The sequence below is a fragment of the Passer domesticus genome, chromosome 6, assembly GCF_036417665.1.
Source record: "Passer domesticus isolate bPasDom1 chromosome 6, bPasDom1.hap1, whole genome shotgun sequence".
Lineage (NCBI taxonomy): Eukaryota > Metazoa > Chordata > Aves > Passeriformes > Passeridae > Passer > Passer domesticus.
This window is the reverse complement of record NC_087479.1, coordinates 13,630,504-13,652,434: the sequence shown is the minus strand read 5'-3', so window position 1 is coordinate 13,652,434 and position 21,931 is coordinate 13,630,504.

The following is a 21,931-nucleotide window of genomic DNA, read 5'->3' as shown; positions in this document are numbered from 1 at the left end:
CTTGTTGAGGGGGGTAAGGCAAGAAACTCGCTTTTAATCAATGTGATAATCGATGACATATGGCATTACAGTCTTGCCTGATTCCATTCTTCCCCTGCACACTACAGGTCTCAGTGCCCTCCCCATTGTTTTCTCCCAGCCCACGTCCTTAGGAGGCCAACTGGAAATCTCTCTACTGTTTTTTGGATTTTTTTTTTTGTTATATCTATATTTGAAAACCAGACATAAGTCTTCAAAAGAGACTAATTTAACTGGGGAAGGACTGCTTAACAGCCACAGTTTGTTGAGGAGGCTGTGATAACATACACATGCCCTTGCTGTGTTTTTTCATACCGGTCTGACTTCATGCACTGCACTGCTCTGTGATGCCACCAGCAAAAGGTAGCAAAAAGCTGAGTCAGGGATTCATGTGCTATGATTCTATATTCATATTTTCATGAACTGCTATGCAAGCAGTATTAATGAAAATCATAGTCTGTTCCTCTGATTGTCTGCTCCTTTTCAATCTATTGACTTTGTGTCCATAAAGCAAAGGCTGTGCTGGATGTTCTTTGAGTGGCATTTATGGTGGCTTCTAAGTTTTTCATCTCATACTTTGGCTTTTGTTGGTGGCACAGACAATACAAGGTGTTTGCCCACAAGGGTAGCTTAAAGACTTGCATTTTATGCAAAAAGTCCTGCAGATCAGTGACTTTGTTGGCCCTTTTCAAATGACTGCTGAAAGTCACTATTACAGCTCTTTTTCTCCTTCACATGTTTATTTGTGTTTAGAATTTCCTTGTACTCACCCAACCTCATTTCGGGAAAACTCTGCAAATGAAATGAACAGTCTGAATCTGTTACAGGTAATGTTAAGAGTTTTACTCCAAAATCAAGATTTTCATGGCCAAGGGAAAACAATTCTCTCATATTCTCATTTTTCTCTTGTTCATTAGCAATGCCATCTATATTTCACCTTTACTTTACCTTACATTTAAGGATAATCTTCCTTTTCCATTCTGCTGTCAGTAACTCGGTTCCTCTAATCTGTTGTATTTGCATTTGTTAACTACTACTACCCCAAAGAGCTTCCTAGGGCAGTTTCTAAACCAGACATGTAAATTTATTGTCCTATGTATGTGACAGTTTCTGTCTGTGAGATGAGCAGTGATATAAGAGTGTCCAGGCTGAATCTGGGGTATCTTTTAGAAAGCTCATTCCTCCCTCTTCTTTCCACTTAGCACAGAGGTTTTGCCTTGACAAGCATTCAGTTTACCAGAAGCAGCTGGGTTTCTTTTGCTTGGAGTGGAGATCTATTTGTAGGTAAATTCAGTTTAATTCATTAATAAATTTACTTTGAAAAACTTTCAGAAGGTTTCAGAATGTTGAAATTTAATCAAATGTTGCTACCGTGTTTAAACTAAAACCCTAACATGTACTTATATACACTTCTTATGCATTCATAAAACATGTCAACAGTTTCTGTAAGTCATCAGCCTTAAAGCAGTTCAGGACCTGGATAGTTTTCTTACTAATGCTCCCTAGGAATTGGGCTGTCTAAATTGGCAGTGTTAAAGAGTAGAAACCAGATGACAAATAGTCAATAACTTGTATTCAGTGAAGAAGGCAGTTATAAAAACATACAGGATAACCACATCCAGAAAAGAGCTGATCTTTGTTCTCATCCCATACCATGAACAGGACTGACACTCTAACAAATAGCTCTTATTTTACATGCCACATAATGACTGGAATTTTCCTCATAAACAATGGACTGCTCTTGCCTATAATTCAGGATAAGTTTTTTGAGTAAATCCAAATAAAAACAAATGTTCAAATGGAGACTATTGTAATCTTCACATCATTTTTGTGCCCTTCACACCTGGAGGTTGTGAATGTTTATTTACTACTGACCACATAATGAGGTATTTAGAGAGATAACACTGTTGTTTTCCCAGGGTCTTGCCTCTGTCAAGTGTGATCTTTTATATTTATACTGCTCACACTAACGGTGTAGGATTTGATAGTTACTTGCTGAACTCACTCAGCTTTTCCCCTGCTCATTTCAACTTAAATCTTCCAAGGTATATGCAACAGTCACCAGTTGTTATGTTTCTGCATCTATATAGCACACATATACTTTTCATCTTTAATAAAAAAAATTATATGTGATAGCAGCAAGACAATCTGTTGTGTACTATTACTACAAATAATCTGCACTACAGCAAAGGTGGTTTGTGAGTCAGGAAGGTAATTTACTTTTATTTATTATCACTCTGCCCAGCAGGGTTTTGATACATTAAACCCTTTAGGGTTTTAATTAAATAACCTCCAGTGAGAAGCTTCAAGTCTTTGGCATTCTTCTCAAGACTCATGATGTCGGGGGTTAATCTGAATTTCAGTGTGTTATAGATTGCATGAAGTTTGAATGGAAGTTTTTTGGCAATAGGCCTGATTTTGTAGCTTGCCAGCATGGATAGAAATGTTGTGTGTTTGAGTTCACACTGCTGCAAATAAAGGTGGCTCTTCAGAAAGAAACATTTTGAGGAAACACCTATACAAGAGAGGAATTGTAAACAAAAAAAAATTAAACTAAAGCACTTCTACCTGTCCAGCTCTGTGAAATATACAAAAAAAATGGTTCACAACAGTGAGTGATGTTTTAATAACATCACTTTTAATGATGAATAATAACATATCATGCACCCCTCTGGCCACTGGCAAGGTAAATTATTCTTGCTCCACACAAGCAAGGGGCACGAATTTGTTAGTCCAACAAGCTGTAAATGTGAAGACTGGGTAAGATATCACAGAGTCAAGACACTGTGCTGGAATGATGCAAATTCGAGTGAATTGCAATCTTTCAGACTTCTTTTTTATACAAAAACCACACACATAAAATTATGTAAAATATATATTAAAAAAACAAACCAAAACCACTAAGCCTTCAATAAATATTAACTGATGATGTGTTGATTGCCTCATGTGATGCCCAGTTTGACACACAAACTTATAAAAGGCAATCTCTAAAAAGGGATGCAAAAGTTTGCTGAGATACTTTTAAAGCAATGCAGGAATAAGAATCACAAAAATGTTATGTCACTGCTCTTTAACTTAACAGGGAAATTCTATAGTAAATGACTAGATATTAATTCCCATGGCAAGTGCATTTCTGTAGAAACCATTGTATTATTACAGTGGCATACACAAAGGAAGTGGGTTACTGCTGGTCCAGCAGTGATAGATACCCCTTAGGTGGTGTTACCATAAAGTCATTTTGACAGTTTTCTTAATAATATTTTTCTTTGAAAATTATGTGTGGCTTTTTTCCCACAACTTATATTGTATCTAATAAGATATCATTCTCTTCCTCCATTGAACATATACAATTATACTGTTTGAACTTTTCTCAGAATCCCACTCTATATCAAAAATAAATTTTTAGAGTTCAGTATCAATCATACTTCATCATATATCCTGCTCTAGTTTAATTCATTCCAGTGTGTGCCTATTCACACAAGGTGCTTTACTTTCTGACATTCTCCCCTATATTAATGAGTGATTGATTTTAAACCAAGTTCAAAATATATTCAGACTCAGAGGAATCTTTCCTTTTGAAGATTTTAGATCACACTTAATCCATGAGATAATTTTTAACATTTCTTTTGCTGTTCTTATGTTAGCAGACAAGCTGCTTCCAAGAAATTTGTTTGAAGAGATTGTGATCGGTCATTTAACAGCACTCTTCATCTTGCATTCTGGGTCAGCCACATCATGGCACAGAAAGACAACAGCTGCCCTATTTCTGTGGCTATCTGGCACGTCATTACCTCATGTAGACAAATGTGAGGCATTTGATCTTCTCTGTTCTTAAATAGAATGCAAAGGGCTGATGTGAAAAGGAATAACTGATGATTAAAAAAAAAAAAAAGAAGACATTATAGAGATTTCAAAACAGCCCAAATTAGGAAACTACTTGTCTGCCAGGTGGGTTTATTTTTGTTTTGTTTTTTGGTTCATTTGGTAGGAAAGATTTGGTACATACCTTCTGTGAGTAATTCAGAAGACATTTGTTTTACAGTCTTCTTCCACTTTTCCAGACCTGTCCGAACTTCTAATGAGAGGTGCCTAGATTGCAGATATCAATTCTATCCACTCAGCAGAATCTTCTTTTCTTTAGATTGTGGTATGACTTGAGTTCTTTTCCAAAGGTCAGTGCTAAGATTATGCCTTGAAGAGAAATTCTAAATATATGAATCTAAGACTATTCTCTTGACACAAAACATCTAAATATCTTACCAAGCAGTATACAACTTTTTGCAGTGTGAGGAATTTGGGGTAATTGTTGATCTTTGTTTCCATTTAGCCTCATTGCTCACCCTCTCATCACATTCATAACAAAGCTGGGTTGATGCTGTGCTTTTTGTCTATACTTTTCAATATAAGTAACCTTGCTACTTCATTACATCAGCATTCCAATGTGACTTTTTACTCACATGCTCTAACAATACTTATCTTTCTCCTGCTCTTCCTAACCACTCACTTCCACTCATTTTAATATTGCTCTCTCTCTCTTGGGTTAGCACAGTGCAGGATTAACACAGCTATTGAGATTCTGGGTCAAGAGCAGTCCACATCCAGCAGTTCTGCATATGGATAAATGAAGATAAATGCTCCGAGCTTCCACATCTAGTCTTGTTTCTTGGCCTACTAGAAGTGCCATGCAAGGAAATTGGGATCTGGAATAGAACTTTTGAGGAGAAAAGTTACAAACTCTGTTGTCAAGGAGGTGATTTGTAGTAAAGTGGATATGAACTTCAGGGCTTTGACTGCTGTTATAATGAAAAGAAATAGTATTCGGAAGTAATTATTAAAAGAGTAATTATTAAAACCTTAGGTCTCAATTTAGCCTTGGAAAGTGAAAAAAATATTTCAAGAGAAGGGTAAAAGTAAAGTGTGACTGCATCCTTGTGATATGGAAATTATCAGTATTATGTTCTTCATCTTCTACAGTGTGACATCTGGAGTTCTGTCTTTGTGGTGTGATTTCTCCCAATAATGTAGTGATTTGCATTTTTGGTTTGGGCTGTCTCACTCAAAAAACAATGTCTGAAGTTTAAAAACAATCAAAAGATGTTTTTATTTAGCTGCACCTATCCATATTTACTTCAGCAAAATGTTCTGTCTGTACCCACTGTGTTTTTTGCCATCTGGCATTCTGACCTCGCATTAAATTAGTGTAGCTCTGACTTTATTATTTTCAAGTGATGCACAGAGATCACCCAAGGATCACCATTGTGACCCATGATCCACAAGCCTCAAGCCTGAAATCAGCCCAGCAGAGCTGGTTATGGTTGTGGTCAGCTAAAGTAGAATATGGCCTTGCTCTAGTTTTATCATAGTGAGCAGATGGCTGTAATGCATTTTGTTCATACTGGTGAAATGCCTCAGGCTCATCACTCCACCTTCTCAGCTCAGCTTCCTTCCTTCCCTTCAAAGTGGCCCAGCTCCACAGACAGAAACATCCTTCTCACACTGTGTTTCTGATAGATCACAGCTACAACAAATAAAAGCAAAATCTTTGAATACAGTAGAAAAAGACAAGGGAACAATATAAATTATTTTACTGTTTCATAACAATTATTTGAACACAATAGGCATCTTCACTTCACTGGGCTTAGGGCATGTCCCAGTGAAAGATCTGCTATTGAATTCAATGTAAAAAGACAGAGGCTCTGCTCTTTAAAGCTATCATCCTATTAAAACAAATAAGAAGCACAATCAAAGCTTCACTGCAGCCATTGTCTCACTGTCTTTGAACACGGCCTCAGCATGGCATTGTTTTAACAGTGAAGGCCAGACTTACATTTATAAAGAAGTTTCAGGTGTTTTTTCTTTTCAAATGAAAGATAATACTATTGAGAATACCAGTAAAATTATAAGAAAAATATAGTCCTAAACTTTGTTGTCTCAGATCTCCTTCTAGTAATTAGGCTCCCTCTGTAGCCTCAACTAATAGTAATAATAATAGTAATAATAAGGCTTAGAAACTATATCTTTATTGTAGAGATTAAAAACCCCAAGAAACTATGTAATATTTTCTAAAAATCTCTGAGTTCAAATACATAAGGAACAGCTGTGTCATGATACTCCTATCTGAAATTTCTCCTATTATACACAGGGGGTTTCAGAATATTCTTTAAACTTTAGCTCCTAAAGTACTTAGAAGCCTTTTGTGAGAGCAGGTGCTTTGGGATATGTTTTTCCTTAACATGTTAAATTGGTTTTAAGACAATTCAGGTATAATTCTTTTCCCCCACTGAAACCCCAAACCTATGTAATTCAGTGAGTAGACACCAACATACTGACTTTTACTAATCTTGGATGATTTTGAAATTTCTCTTAATCTTCCAAGAAAAATATGGTCTCATTCAATCTTTCTCCAATATTTGTTCCCACTAGGTGCTGCAAGCAAACCCCTGACTTTGGAATCTTGTTTTTAGGGCAGTTTTTGAACTACAGAATAAAAAAGTACCCACTAGAATGCATAAAAAAGTTGTTGGAGAACCACACAACTTTTCTTCCATGGAGAAGTGCCTAGAATACTGGGCTATAGCTGGGCTCCTCCTTCCAGGAAATTTATATATGGGTCTCTGGATCTGAGAAAGCTGAATATGAGGAGGCAAGGGGTTACTCAGCCATGCCTGAGTGGACAGAGGTCTGCAGGGCTGGAGCAGCAGGGCAGAGCTCCTCTGATTTTGGCAGTGTGGCTTATTTTAAGCATATCATTTTTGTGCACAAAGAGGTAGGAAGCTACATTTGTACCGGATCAGCTCTGATCTATAACTTTGTCTGGGGCTCCAGGAAACAATAATCTATGTTACTTATTAAAATCTTGATCCAACTAGTCAATTCACACAGATGTGAATTCATACACTGGTCTAGAGTCAACATAATATATTTAAGAATAATCAGAAGTCAGGCCTTGGAGCTGAGACCTTACAGTTTTCACTGAAGGTACCATGGATTTGGAGGTGTTCAGAAACTCCGGGGACCAGATCCATTGTTTAAGTTACTTTTCTCATGCTTCTCATTTAAAGGGAGATCTGGAATAAATTAAGGTTCAGAGAGTTTTGAGAAAAAAAACCAACTAGATTGGCAAGCTGGTATTGCATTAACATTGGGAGTCTGCAATCAGACAAAGAGCTGCAGTCTGGCACTACAGGGAGATGGAGGATATGAAGTAGAGGTCCAGTAAAAAGAAGCAGTTCCAATATGTATATTTGCAGCAGAGAATATGTGTTCTAATGAATAGAAGAATATCTATAGGGATTTTTCTGATCTGTGGTTCATTACTCATATTCCCTCCTCAGATTTCACCCATATTGACAATAAATTTATGAGGAAGACCAAAGAGTCTTGTATTTGTTAAAGTTTCATGCCATCATCAACATATTCTGCTCTAAGACTTAAGTTACTTCTCCCCACTGCAAATAATAGTTTCCATACTTTCAATACCTCGAGGGAGTTTGAAAATGACTAATTGATGGTTTTTCCCTGCTTTAAATCATTACTGTATTTCGGACTTAGAAATGTATGGCTAAGTCAGCCAGTCGTCAAGTGAGGAATTAGTCTCCCCAGCGCCAGCAGTAAATTCTCCAGTTTGCCCAGCAACCAGTTGAACAAGCTGCTCAATATTTAACCATGTCAATTGTAAACAGGCAGATTCTTTGCCTATGTTGTTTTCTCAGGAGAACCTAAACCTTCCTTGTCAAAATATGTGTTACAATGGACATTCATCTGCCTCCCTCCTAATGATGTTTTTCACATTGTGTAAGACAATGTCTGCTGTCATGCATCCATTAAAACCCCATCCATAGAGCCATGTATAGAACAGGGTGGCTGGCCAGGAGTTGCAAACTTCTAAGGAACTTGTTTGTTGTGATGTGGGATTTTTTTTTCACTCTCTTGAGTGTTGGATGCATAATATTTCCAGGTAACTCTGACTACTGTGTGATATTTAATCACCTCCACTGCCTCCCAGTAATCACTTTTATTGCGTTATGCTAGTCAGCATATTCTGTGCACTTTAATATACATGAGATTGAGGGAGGAATATTTTTAACTGAAGGCTTTACAGAAAATTTTGCATTTATTGATTTCTGTTAAAAAAAAAAAAAGCAAACTGTTATTCTTAGAAAATCGATGGAAATGATTGCTGTGGCCATATTTGTTCAAACAAACAAATAATACAGTATAATGACAACGCTATCTCTCATTTCCACATTTCACCTGGAGAAGGAAAACATTTGATCTGGAAAGCCTGTGTACTATTTCAGTCCACAGGAATATCTTTTATTCATGTGTATTAAAAAAATATGCAAAGAGTTTGTACAAGCTGGATAGGGGGGGAGAAAAGTTTGACAAAAATAAAACAAATTCATCCAAACAAGCATTGCAGATTTGGGACTTCTGGGGCCAACCTGGCAGAGGCAGTCTTGCTATCCTTCTTTGGATATATGCTAGAAATTTTATATGTATAATTTTTCACAAATAAATTTTTGCATTCCAGACAAAGCTTTTCATGGGAAAACTATGCCATGCATATAGAGCAACTCTCACACAGCTGATGATTGCAAATCATCCATTCTCGATGTTTACCTATTAAAAACTATGGGAAAAAAGGAATAAAATGAACTTATGAATTCAAATCAGGTAGCTCCTCTGGCTTCCTATAACACTGTACATGCTTTTTCCAAGCTTTGTGAACACAGGAATTGCTCATTCAAAACTATGTTCACAGAATGAAAATCACAATCAAAATGTAATTATTGATATAAAAACAAGAATCTGCTTCATTGCAACACGTTTTCTTATCTGAGAATGTACATGTCTCACGAAGCACTGCATCGCAGCACAACCAGCTCAACATGTCACTGTTACACGGCCACCAATTAAGAAGGATTCTTGGCATGAATGATGTTCTGCCCGAGGCCAGGTCATTGTCTGATGTAAAAGATTGGAGCTTCAGGGCACTGGCGGTTCTGATCCTCTGTTCTGTACAAACTGAACGAGCTGATCATTACAGAAACCTTGTGAGCCAAGGCGCTGTTATCATCTCCATTTTACATATGGGGATTGAGGTGCAGTCAAAAGATTTCTTTGAATGTTCACAATGAAAAATCTAGAGTCTGATTTTTTTCTGAAGGCTTAAAATTTTTCACTACTTTACGCATTCCCAGCACAGTTCTCATTGACTTAAACTTGGCTTACCTGCAGTTACACTTGATATTACCAGCAAGCCCATTTGTGGTGTCAATAGAGTGTTACAACAGCAACACACCCCTGATCATAAACCACAGTTGCAGGAATAAGCTTGCTTTCTCCTTGGAAGGGAAAAAAAAAGTCTTCTATTTTTAAACAATAGAATGATTTTGATGCATCTTTTAACTAACCAAAAGTAGCATCTTGACAATTTTAATGGACTAATTATACACTGATGGTCATCTAGAAATGTGCTCATTTTCAGGTCGTTATGTCCTGACAACTCTAAGCGTTATCAGCTGGAAAATTGGCATGCAAACACAGAATTTCAATCACTAAAACCCTGCAGGACTGGATTTGACTATCCTGAGGTTCTGCCTGCAGTGTCAAGGTTTTTGATTCTCTAGGTGTAGGATCCAGTCAGTGGCCTGATTAGTTCTGCTAAAGCTAAAACCTTTCCAATATATTAAAATGCACAATAAGAGCCCTGAGAATCTCAGAGATTAACAGTAGTTCACAAGGGTTCATACTGACCTTTGTTTCAGTATCAATTTGCATGAGTTTGCAACGTCTGCATTTTGCTTTGTGTTTCTGGTTGGAAACCTTGAATCCCCTTGCCAGAGCCTGGAGATGGTGAGTGTGCTCATCTTAACCCCACCGTGGCATTCACAGTGTAGCTGCCAGTATCACTTATGCATGAAACCAGTCCTGACAAACAATATTGCTTTAAGCCTCCTGACAGCGTTCTTCTCATGAAATATTGTACCTGTGAGGGCTCAAGCCAATCCTCCTGGCTTTGTGTCTGCCTATTAAGTCTGGTGCAGAGAGGCTCTTAACAAGTTCCAAGGCAGCTCCTCGTCAGTAACACCTTTATGGTCCTACCTGCAAGATTCCCATCTGCACCACCACAATGTCTTCATCACCTTCAGGAAGAAAAAAGACTGCAGAGATAACTGACATTTTCATTCACATTGTTCTGGTGAAGCACCTGCCTGCAGGTGACAGCTTTACTATAGCAAGTACAGAAGGCAGTGGTGGGCACTTGTATATCCTAACCATTAGGATCAAATTTGCATCACTGTCTCCTGCTTCTGCCAGTGTGCAGCATCCTTTCATGACCCATTCAGGCAGTGCCATGGAACTTGGCAGCATTCATGTTTGATACACCCTTCAAACCACAATAATTCCTTCAGAGGGGAAACAGGACACAGAGGAAAGTCCCAGCAAGTGTTGACAGTGAATCTGAGGCTCACAAGATTGTCCTGTCTGGGTCTCCCTCAGTAGTTTGGTCTGTGACTAAAAATTGCCAACCTTTGTCTCATATGTGTAGACCAACAAATGGCTTCAAGTACAGGGATCACAGAGCAAGACAGAGATTGTGGCAGTGGCTGAGATAAGTCTTGTTATGCCATGTCCTTTCCAGCAAAGTCTTGACAAGCTGGGGAGAAGGGCAAACAAGTGGAGAAGAACGGCAGTAAAGGGAAGAAGCCTCACCAATAAGGAATAAATAAGATTTCACAGATCAGAAACAAAAAGGTAAAGGAAGGTCATGAAAAGTGTGGGCAGCAGAGCCCTTCATTTCTACGTGTTGCTAGGTCCCTTTTTTCTCCTAGTAACTGGCTGTCACCATAGTGTGGTAAGGTAGGGTTAGATCAAAAATGAGAAATGCCTCTAAATCTTTTTGAATCTGTTAATCATGTAATATAGATTACAGTAGCCAGAAATAAAATGTTGATTTAGATGTTTGCAAAATAAAATAGTTGGGATTTTTTTAGCCACAGCTCTTAGAATTAAATTAAATTTAATAATATTTCTACAATAAAATCACATAATGAGTTCTAGCTCACTCCCAATCACATTAAAACCACAACTTGAGTTGGCATCACTCAGCAAAACCAACCTCGTTCATGAGGTAGAGTGGTAGGGGCAAGGACTGTGTGCAGGTCTGTGAAGGGCAGATAGGACATAGTGGCAGAGCTTATGGAGATGCCTTTTAGTTCTTGACTCCAGCACCCTTGGCCACTAGCAGTTCCCTGATTCCCATGCACATTAGAATTCATCCACAAATTTGGAAAGAGGAAAAAAAGAGGAATGGAAAAGTAATCTAATACAGTCTGATATTCTTTTTCATGTTACATTATCCTGCCAACCAATGCCATCAATCACAGTTTTTAAGAAGCATGATGACATTCTAAATGGTCTATGAATATTACTTTGAAATTGAGACTAATTCCTTGGATGAATTTTAACTTTGCTTTCCACATCCCCCACTTATTTTTTTTAGAGAGAACTCTCTCTCTCTCTCTCTCTCTTTTCCCTCTGCTCTTACTCAGGATTTCCATGGCCACTGACATCTCAGACTGCTGCAATTAAACTAGTGAAATAGCGAGTAGAAGTACTATAAGAAAGTTTCTGAATGGTATTTTAAACCTTTATGGGAAAGTATTTTAGTCTGAATGAAAGATATAAGTGACCACAAAGCTACCTGGCAATATTTTTTACCACTCTTCAGTAATTTTGAGCCATCAATTAATATAATGCTTCTGAAAGCAAGATTTTAATTGAACTATGTAAAAGGTGCATGACTTATGCCTGGTATATGACACCACTCCAAATTAAATCCAAACCCAAAGAGCCCAAGATAGAGGGATTGCCTGCCAGCTTGTGTAAGTCCTCTGCCTGCCCATAAACCAAATATAGATGCTGAGGTGGTGTGGGCGTACACCACCATACATATTTGCATGATAGACACAGGTTTATAAGGTATGATTTTAAGAAGGGCAGGCTCTTTCAATAATTAGTCTTTGATTTTGAATACCTTGAAGCTAACTCACGGGCTGAATAGATTTTTCATATGAGCAAGGTATGACAGGACAGAGTTTGCAAATTCTGTGAGCACAATCTGCAAATTATTTGAACCACAAAACATTTTACTGAGCAGGTAGTCTAATGGCTCGATTGCATTCTAAGGACAGATATGCAGGAGGAATTTTCCTCTTTTGACACTGAGCAAATGTAGAACTATGTTACTTACTTTATTGCAAACTACAGCCAGAGAGGATTTTACAGTATTTGCAATCTGCCTGGGTGAGTGATAAGCTAACCCATTTCATAATTTTAAGCCTCACCTTTCTGCAGAGATGCACTGTGATCCATCCTTCTCTCCTGAGGGAGGCTTCCAGGCAGCACCATTTTTCAGATGTGAACTCTGTAGGTACATGTTCCTGCAGCAGTCCCACTTTGTTCCATATCACTCTTCTTTGCATGCAGAGTCATTAGTTTTGATGGAGGGCAGCAATTTTTCCCACAGATGCTCATGGATAGTCCATGCACTTGTATGTGTTTACTTCAGGCAAATATTTGAAATATGCTGTCCTTCTCACTCACCAGTCAAATTTTAAAGATGCCTAGCTTTCTTAAATCTAAATCTATTTTATCTGAATGTACTCTCAGATACCAACTGATAGATAGGCCATTTTTTTAACATTTCATTTTGGATTGACTTTTGTGACCTGTGCTTAGGCATCTTAAGGTGCCAAATTAAAATTTGTGAATACTTATTTGGGAACAACAACGAGTATATTATTTCAGGGCCTCAAACCCGTAGTAATTATTTGCACTACCTGAAGGACTGAGTGAATTTTTTTGGAGGTCAGTGTATATAATTAGAAAGCACATGATCCCTCCGGCCTTCACTATCCCTTAAGAGGGTGAAAACTGACATAAATCCACTGAAATCCTTGAATTGTTATTATTTAGCTAATGTCTGACCCATGAAGTCCCAAGTGAAATTAAAAACTAGCTTTATTATAGACTCTAAATGCAACAAGGTAGTTGCTCTCTGAAGAATGTCCCTGTTGAAATATATGAGGAAAAAAAGGGAGATGTACAGGCAGGTATAGAAGATAAGGAGCCTTTCTCAGGGGATGCTTAAATTTTCTGAGGCTTGGCACACAGTCTGGTTCACTGGGCAATGCTGCCTCTTCAGTAACTTTGCCGCTCTACACCAGTGCAAGACTTAATCTTATGAGTCTGTTTCTAGTCCCTTTTTACATTCATGCTGGGAAACTGAAGTTCTTAATTAAGTTTGAGGGAAGGGAATGCCTGGACAGGACCCTGGGGTCCCAGGATAATCCAGGCTGGCATGGGCTTCAGTAGGTCCCTAGTTCAATCTGCTGCTCAGTGTAGGGTCATCCGTAACACCAAATTGTTCAGTGCTTTGTCCATTTTTGTCTTGAAAACCTCCAAGGTAGGCAACTGTACAACCTGTCCAGACAGCCTCCTCCACTGCCTGGCTGCCCTCATAGAGAAGTTAATTCCAACATTCATCTGGAGCTGGTGTTTGCACACAAATTTTATTTGGTAACAAAGATGAAAAATTTAAGAATGAGAAACCCTGAAAGCAGTCTCCTTAAGTATTTCAGAATTTGAGTCTTTTTAAGGCTAAATTCATGAATGGATGGAACATGTGGCTTGGGGCAGACCTAACTGGAGTGGGGAGATTGTACTTGTTCGTGTGCATGTGCCAGGAGAAAGTGGGGACAGGCCTAATCCTCAATACTTACTGCACTCAGGAGGGTACAGAAGTGGCAGAACTGTGCAGGATTAAACTAGCTGTGGGACAGATGATTTTCAGAGGTAGCAACCTACCATCCCACCTGAGAGGCAGAACTTAATACATCAGATGCATCCTGAAGGTAGTGTGACCACGCAGCTTTCAGACCCTGAAAAAACATCTCTGAATTTGGGATTGTACCTGCCCAAATATAAGCTGTCACTGGGTTTGGCTTCACTGGACAAAATACTCTTTCCTTTTACAGTGCACCTGAACTGCAAAATTCAGTAATATAAGCACCCCTAAGAGATGAGCATGAAAAATGCCTGCTGAAGGTGGCTTAAGGAATATTTAAATCACACAAGTAACACCCAGAGCACTCAAGAACCCAAAGTCCTGTGCTGAATCGTGCAAATGAAGGTTTGAAGCGTGGCTCCCCCACACCACAGAATAACCCCCCTGAACTGGTCTCACTGGCAGAAGTACAGCCCTTCTTGGTCTTGTGGTTAGTTCTTGAATCTCATTATGAGAGTAGCCTTGCATTTCCTAAGTTTTTTTTTAAATTTAATTTAAAATACACCAAATTTAACTGAAACATTTTATTCCAGACTGAAAAAACCTTTTGTTTCAACCAGAAATACTGTTATGCAAACCAAGTGGAATTCTGAAAATTTCAGAATGCTCCAAAACAACAGAGCATGCACATGTGAGCTGTGATGAATTTTTGTGTAACAGCCAAAGAACTGAAAAATCAGTTAGTTTCAAAGACTTTAGCCTCTGTCTCCTTGAAATATAAATTAACTGCAGATCAAAGGACAATATTGAAAAGTATTAGTCCCAAAATAAGCTTTCAAGAATATATAGCTATGCCAGAAACATTAGCTATAGTGGGCATTACTTAGCCCACACTGTAAATGAAATATATGCAGGTACACCAGATAGTAGGAAAATATAGAAACAGGAGGACTAGATTAGTATTAATGAGAGGTTCAACCTTTTAATTCTTTATTTCTCTAGTTAACCACTCTCTGCATTAATGACAATGGAATATTTTATGATCATCTTCTACTACCTATGTTCACTTAATGCACTCTTCATTCCTTCATCTAAAGGTAATTGTTTTCATACACATGTGGTTTGCTGGATGTTGAAATAACAGTCAAGCAACACTGATTTTCCTCTCCCCGATTTTATTCCCCTTTGAGAGATTAAAACAGGAAATTCAGTTGTTGTTTCAGGGCAAGTGCAAAGCATTACATTTTCTGACAGCTTGTGTCATATGACTATTATACCAGGGCCTGTAGAGCCTCTACAGCCCAGTGAGGGGTGTGAGGGGTATCGGGAATTTCTGTCTGGTTGGTCTGGAGTGGCACTGTGCATGCAAGGACAGAGCTTGGCATCTTTGCTCTCAGAAAAGTGAGAGGATTTTTTAGGGCTCGTGGTTTGAATGGCAGCCATGAGTTTTTTACTTCACTGGAGAGTATTCAGAATTTCCTTGCCCATTCTCATCACATCATCATCTGAACAGGGAGCTTGCACTGGTCCCTTTTATCTGGTCCCCAGCCTCCTGATCCACGTCTCCATCCTGCTTTGTGTAATGCATCAGGAGATGCAGGTCTGTTTGGAAAGACCGAATGTGTATATGATAAATTGTTTAAAATGTTATTTATTAGAGCTAATATTATGAAAATAGCACAGATAACCACACAGCCTTTGAGATTCTGGGAGCCCTGAGTGGGGCAAGACTGAACAGCACTCTGTCCTTGCACAGCATGCCCCGCAGATCCAGGGAAGCTATGGATGACCCAGGTCTGGAAGTGTTTAAGACCAGTTTGGTTGGAGCTCTGAGCAACCTGGTCTAGTGGAAGGTGTTCCTGTCCATGGTAGGGGGATTGTAATTAGATGATTTTTAAGATTGCTTCCAATCCAAATAATTCTATGATTGCAAGGTTTCTCAGGTTTTGGTCTTTCTTCAGTTACTATAGGACTACCTTAGAAGGAAATGACTCTACCTGTCATTTTTGCAGTCAAAAAGAAAGGAGTTTCCCACGAGAACTTCTTGCTGCACTGTGAGATAAAGGCAAGGCCAGGCAGGTGGTGAGGGGCCCAGGCCCAGCAGAGCTGCCCACGGGTTCCTGTGGCACAGCGCTCTGGTGGGGGCTGACTTGCAGCCAGGGATTTGGGCAGCAAAGGACCACGCTGCCTGTGCCTGGATACACTCAGGCCAGCTGTGCAGTGAATCACTGACTCCTCCATGTCCAATGGCTGTCAGGATCACCACTCTTTCCTGTTTGCATCCCTCAGGCTGGGTGAAGATGCAATGGGACAATTTTCCTCTCATTTTTTTTTTCTTTTTTTTTTAATTTTACATTTTTTTTTCTTTTTTTTTTTTAATCCACTGAGACCAGCCCCTCCACACACACTCTTTCCTTAAACCCTAATATCTGCCCTCTCCCCCGGTAATTATATTTCAAGGCAGCACTAAAGCAGTGCCTTTTCACAGGTGTTGGGTGGCCTTGGCTCTCCCCTGCATCTAGAAAAAGCTGCAAGCACTCTGGCCTTCTGCAAAAGCAAAGCCCACAAGGACTCTTACAGCAGCAACACAAAGCTCAGTAAACTGCAGATTAATAGCCTAAATGCTGCCAGGCATTTTCCAAGGCCCTCTTATTCTTCATGAAAACAGGTTTAAATAAGCTGAGCAGTAAGGAATAGTGGACTTCATGATTGCTGAGTATCACTGCCTGGTAATACAGATGTTAACTACTGAACTGTTTTCTTTTTCTAACCAATTTGTGATACCCTAGAAGTGCCTCATAATAGCACTTCTAGCAGTTTGTCCTACTTTTGAGGTTAACGACCAGTGAGATGGTAGGAAGTGATAAAAGTACAAGTATGTAAGAACAGCAGCACTGAATATCCTTCCTTTACCAGACTATGTGCAACCCTGTTCATACCTTTCCCACGAACCTCTTGAGAAGAGTTTGCTATGCAGACCTGCAAGATTTTCACACGGTAATGAATAAGTCAGTTAAACTTCAGGGTGTGTTATTTTTGCAGTTACTTACAAAGAAAATTAATTTTTTTTTAAATAGCACATCATGCATAAGAATGCCCAATGACAGTGCAGCAGGAAAAAAAAAGATAAATTACAGAAAAAGTTTCTCTTCACAGAAGAGCTATTTTCAGGTATCATCATCCAAGTTTTTAATCGTAGACCAAAAAAGAAAAAAAAAAAAGTAATATTTTACCATCGGACCTTGGACTTTGAAATAAACTGGTAACATTTCCCAAAAGCAAGGAAAAAATATTTCTCATGAACTCTTTTTTAGGACTGCATAATTAACAGTGCACAAATACTTGACATACACATTTTTAATAGAGATTTGGTGAAAGGTCTAATGTAGATAAGAAAATAAAAATCAAGATAGAGAAAAAAAAGAAATAAAAGAAACACAGTGTTTAGACTCCTATTAAAAAATGTATTTATATGCTCAGCATATTTCTTGAAATTTAGAGGGCAAATTCCAAAGTTAAGGAAGCAAAAATATCCAGGTGTAAGGTTAAACACATACAGAGTGTGCAAAACTTACAATGATTTTAATAAAAGCAACAAATTGTCAGGCATTCATCATGGACTTTGTGTAGTCATTGCACTGTTTTTTTTTCCTTATTTATGCTCATGATGGGGCACAGGGTAGTACTGTTTATTAATAAAGAATTTGTTCTGACCTCCAAAAAGCAGAGGTATATAAAGGAATGTAATAAGCATGACTGCACTGCATCCAAGCTCTGAGTTCAAAACTAGAGAGTAATGGGTCAGGAGGGACTATTTGGGTAATGCTGGGCAGTACTAAGATGCTATTTTCATTAAAGCAAAATACACCCAGCCTTTCAAGGAATTCAAAAAAGAAGCTTATTAACTTCAAATTAATTAAATTATGCAAGTTTGCCTGCCTGATATCTTCAGAAGTATTTATATCTCTTTTATTATAAATGCACATTGCTGTGTGTTACAACAATTTACAATCCAGAGAGTGAAATATGGAAAAATCCTGGAAAGTCTCCACCAGCTCCTGCAATCAGGGCATTTTGAGGATTGTCAAAGAAACAAATGAAAACTGTCCTGATTTCCATCAGCCTAAAGAAGCCAGTGTCAGTCTCACAGTTGGGTGCTTCTCTGGCTATTACACTTCCACCCTGTCATCAGGATGAGATTGTTAAAATGTGAAGTTCTCTCTATGTCTGTATTAGCAGTTTCACTTGGTCTAGAATTTGCTTTTGTAGAAGCTTCACTAGCTATTATGACAACTAAAAATATTTTAGTGAAACCTCTTAAAGGCAGATTAAAAGTGTAAGTTTTTTTCAGGCCACTTGTGGAAATTAACTTCTTGGCCTGCTGATTTGCTGTCACAGTTTCTCCCATGGTTAATAAAGGGCTAACAAGTCCTTTCACATAGAGAATAAATGTATGTGCTATTGCTAGTTATGCCTATATCTTTAAAATAAATGTTTTCCCACTTATTTTAAAGAGAAAGAGAAAAGAGGAGAAAGAGGAAAGAAAGAAAGAAAGAAAGAAAGAAAGAAAGAAAGAAAGAAAGAAAGAAAGAAAGAAAGAAAGAAAGAAAGAAAGAAAGAAAGAAAGAAAGAAAGAAAGAAAGAAAGAGAAAGAAAGAAAAAGAAAGTCAGCCTTTTTGCTGCAATCCTTTATTCTAAATGTGTTTGCCAAAGTTTCCAAGTGATGCATTTCATGGTGACATGTCACATGTTGTGTCAGTCATACTGTATTACACTAGAAGACGTGACTGACAAAGCCCAAAGTGACAGCACAATACAACACATCATCGAGAAAATTAGAAAAAAAAAAATGTTTCCCCAAAGTATAATGAAAAGAATGCTTTTAAATATTCCTCCTAATTGTTCTCTCTTTGCCTGCTAAATTCTGTAGGACTGGGTGAGCCTTTTGCGAATCAGGCACAGGAAACACTATAGTTTTATCTAAGTCTGAGTGTCTGGGAAATTGATAAAATTATGAGTACCTTAGTTGGGGTGGAGATTAGAACTTTACAAAACTGTTCTTTCACACAGTTGAGTTTGTGGCTGGCCTGACACATACAGGTAAGTTGTATATACTCTTACAATTTGGTCATATTTCATCTTTTTTCTCTTGCCATTTCATGAAAGATGGGCTGTCCTAAGGTACTGTGAACAGATGTGCTTTCCCACTGTCCTAGTTTTAAGCTGCCCAAATATAGTGCATTGTAGCTTGGCCTCTGTTTTGTTCCACACTGTGAAATAGCTGCTAAGCTTTTGCTCAGCTTTTGCTCAGCTTTTGCACAGCTGAGAGCACAGGAAAACTGAGCCTGTACTTTTGTTCTGTTATCTCGGTTAAATTCATCTCTGTGACCAAACTTTGCTCATTTTGTCTCATTCAAAAGACATGCTTAGTTGCAACATAAACCAGGCCTGTAACAAAGACCTGAGTTAACTTAAGTATTTCTGGTAGAAGACTTGATTTTTTCTAAGCCAGACCACATTGTAGAAATTGTATTTGTAGTCAATGTAATATTTTGTTAGTCTGCCACCTCTGAGACAGGGGGTGGGTAACATTCACCACTCCCTGTACCATTTTGGCACTGCTCCAGACACACACCCTCACCTAGGACTCTACCTGGCTGTTGTAGCATATGTAGACAAGGAGGAAAGCAAGTCAGGGTAATGTTAATCGAAATATGTCTCTCTCAACAAAAGTCCAAGCTGGAAATGATGTAACTAAGGGGGAACAAAAGAAGGATGGACACTTTTCCACTTGATTGAAGCCTGAATATTGTTGACAGAGATTAAATCTTAATTTAACAGGGTTAATTTAAATTGACAAATGTGACCTTTAAACTGAAATAACAGGAGTCTTTGGCTGAATACAATCAGTTAAAGTAGCACCATTTGAGACTTATACTCTAATATGTTTCTATTATGTAATAAATTACATAAAGTGAATTGTCATAACTACCCTAGGACACAGCTAGACCACACTAAATGCAAGTCAATGAGATATTTTCTCAAGATGTAGTTGTGTCTAAGTCCATATCCATATCTAAAAACAAACATCATGTACATGGCTCAGCTGAGCTGACACACATTAACATGTTAAGCTATGATTACTAAACCATATGTCTGAGGTTTCAAAAGAAGTATTTTCCTGTATGAAGACTTGATTTATACAGTATCTAAGCCAGGTAAATTGCACCAATTGGGTTTAGTGGAGAGCAATATAGTAGATCATATCAATGAGAATTTCAGATGGTCACACAGTCAGGTCTCTAAGCTCTTGAACTCTTACAAAAGATCATATTGTTAAAAGCATAACCTTCAATCAAACTTGGTCCATAATGTATTTAAAAAAAAACTTACCTTACTTTTATATTTGTTTGAACACCTTGTTGCTTTATGTTGCTCCTTGCTGCTTTCTGTTGTACTAGACTCAGTGTATGATTTATTTTAGCTACTGGGATGTTATGGGGCAGGCAAAGTACAGAGGATTTAGGAGGCTGTAGAAAAGGCTCATCCATTTTCCAAATCAGCCAGGAATAAAACATAATGCATGAAAGCTCCTTCTGTTCTTGCATCATCTTCTTCTGATTTACTGAGCTGGGGCAATGGACCTAACATTTAAACATAGGTATTATGATCCCTTTAGACACATCTAAACTTTTTGATGCACATTGCAAGTAATGGGTGGGATATAGAAGGATTAAAATGTAACATTCAGCTGCCTGAAATTGATGTGGGCAGATGCCTGGTCTTAATTCTACATGCCCTACTTAATCTGTGTGAATATGTGAAAACACCATTCTTCCAATTCTTGCTGAAAGTCACTCCTGCTCAGGTTTCACTGAGAGGAATTATCACTGACGACTTTGCTTGAAAACATCTGGCCCAAAGTTTTATGTTAGAGGTGTGTTTTATTATGAAAATATGTTGTCCTCGGGTTTGTAACAGGAACTAATAAGCATTGGATATAGCACATGCTTCCTAAGCAAAACAGGCTCTTTTTTGGCATGCACAGCCTCTCCCTTCCATCAGTGTCCTAAACAGAGAGAGTTTGCAGTCTTTCATTTATTGTGCTGGACGAAGCCCACACAGGCTAAAGTACCAGTGAAGTCGTTAAGAGGTGCATGAATTCAGAGGGAAAAGGGGGACAGAAGAAAAGAAAAGCTGCTTCAGAAGACCTTTTCTTTCAAGTAGTCCCTATTCCTTGTCAAAAGCTTTTGGATGTATGGCCTGTTCCAAAATCTTTTCGTGGATTTTGCATACAAATTCTGCAGAGAGCAGAGGAAGAGGGGAGGAGGGTCAACACAGCAGGGCCTAAGATGTTAGGATGAATCTAAAGTTCCATTGAAACATTTCGCCTGTCTAAAATAGGATTTTTATTTTTTCAAACTACAGAGGAATAGATGGATATTAAAAAAATACCTACTGCTTCCTTTTTCTTGTCACTCTGCAAAGAACCTGCATGGCCGTAGGTTGACATGTGACAGATAATTAGTGTTGGGCAGACTTAAAATGTTTGCAATGTGAGTCTAAAAACTCTGTGTGTTTACGCAAACTTCTTTGGTCTAGAAACAAGCTTGACAGACAAGCTTTATTTTTAGGAGGTTCTTGCCACCATCCAATTGTCAAAGAATCTAAAATGTTGCAAGAATAAAGTGCTGTATGATGTGTCTGTAATTAGGCTTCTCAGTTTTGTTTGGATTGGGGTCATGCACATCAGCATAGCTCTAATGACGTCAGCTCAGGACCTGCCTCATAAAGTTCAAAGGGAAGTTGAAGTCAGCATCAATGTGGTACAGTCCTTTTTTGTCTTCAAGGAGTGATCACTCTAATTTGGGTTTAGTTTGAGATTTCAGCTGCTTGTGCTGATCATAGAACAAACATGTAATTAAACCCCTTGATCCAAGTACCTCATACCTTACTGCTATGGATTAGCAGTTAAGTGCTAATCTATATCACCTGAGCCACATTGGCCACATTGAACACTGGTCACCATGGATTCATCCATATCACATGGCTGTGCCAAGGTTCATTGTGACTGGTTTTTAAGTTTTTGTATGCTAGCTAACCACTCCCGGTTTTGCT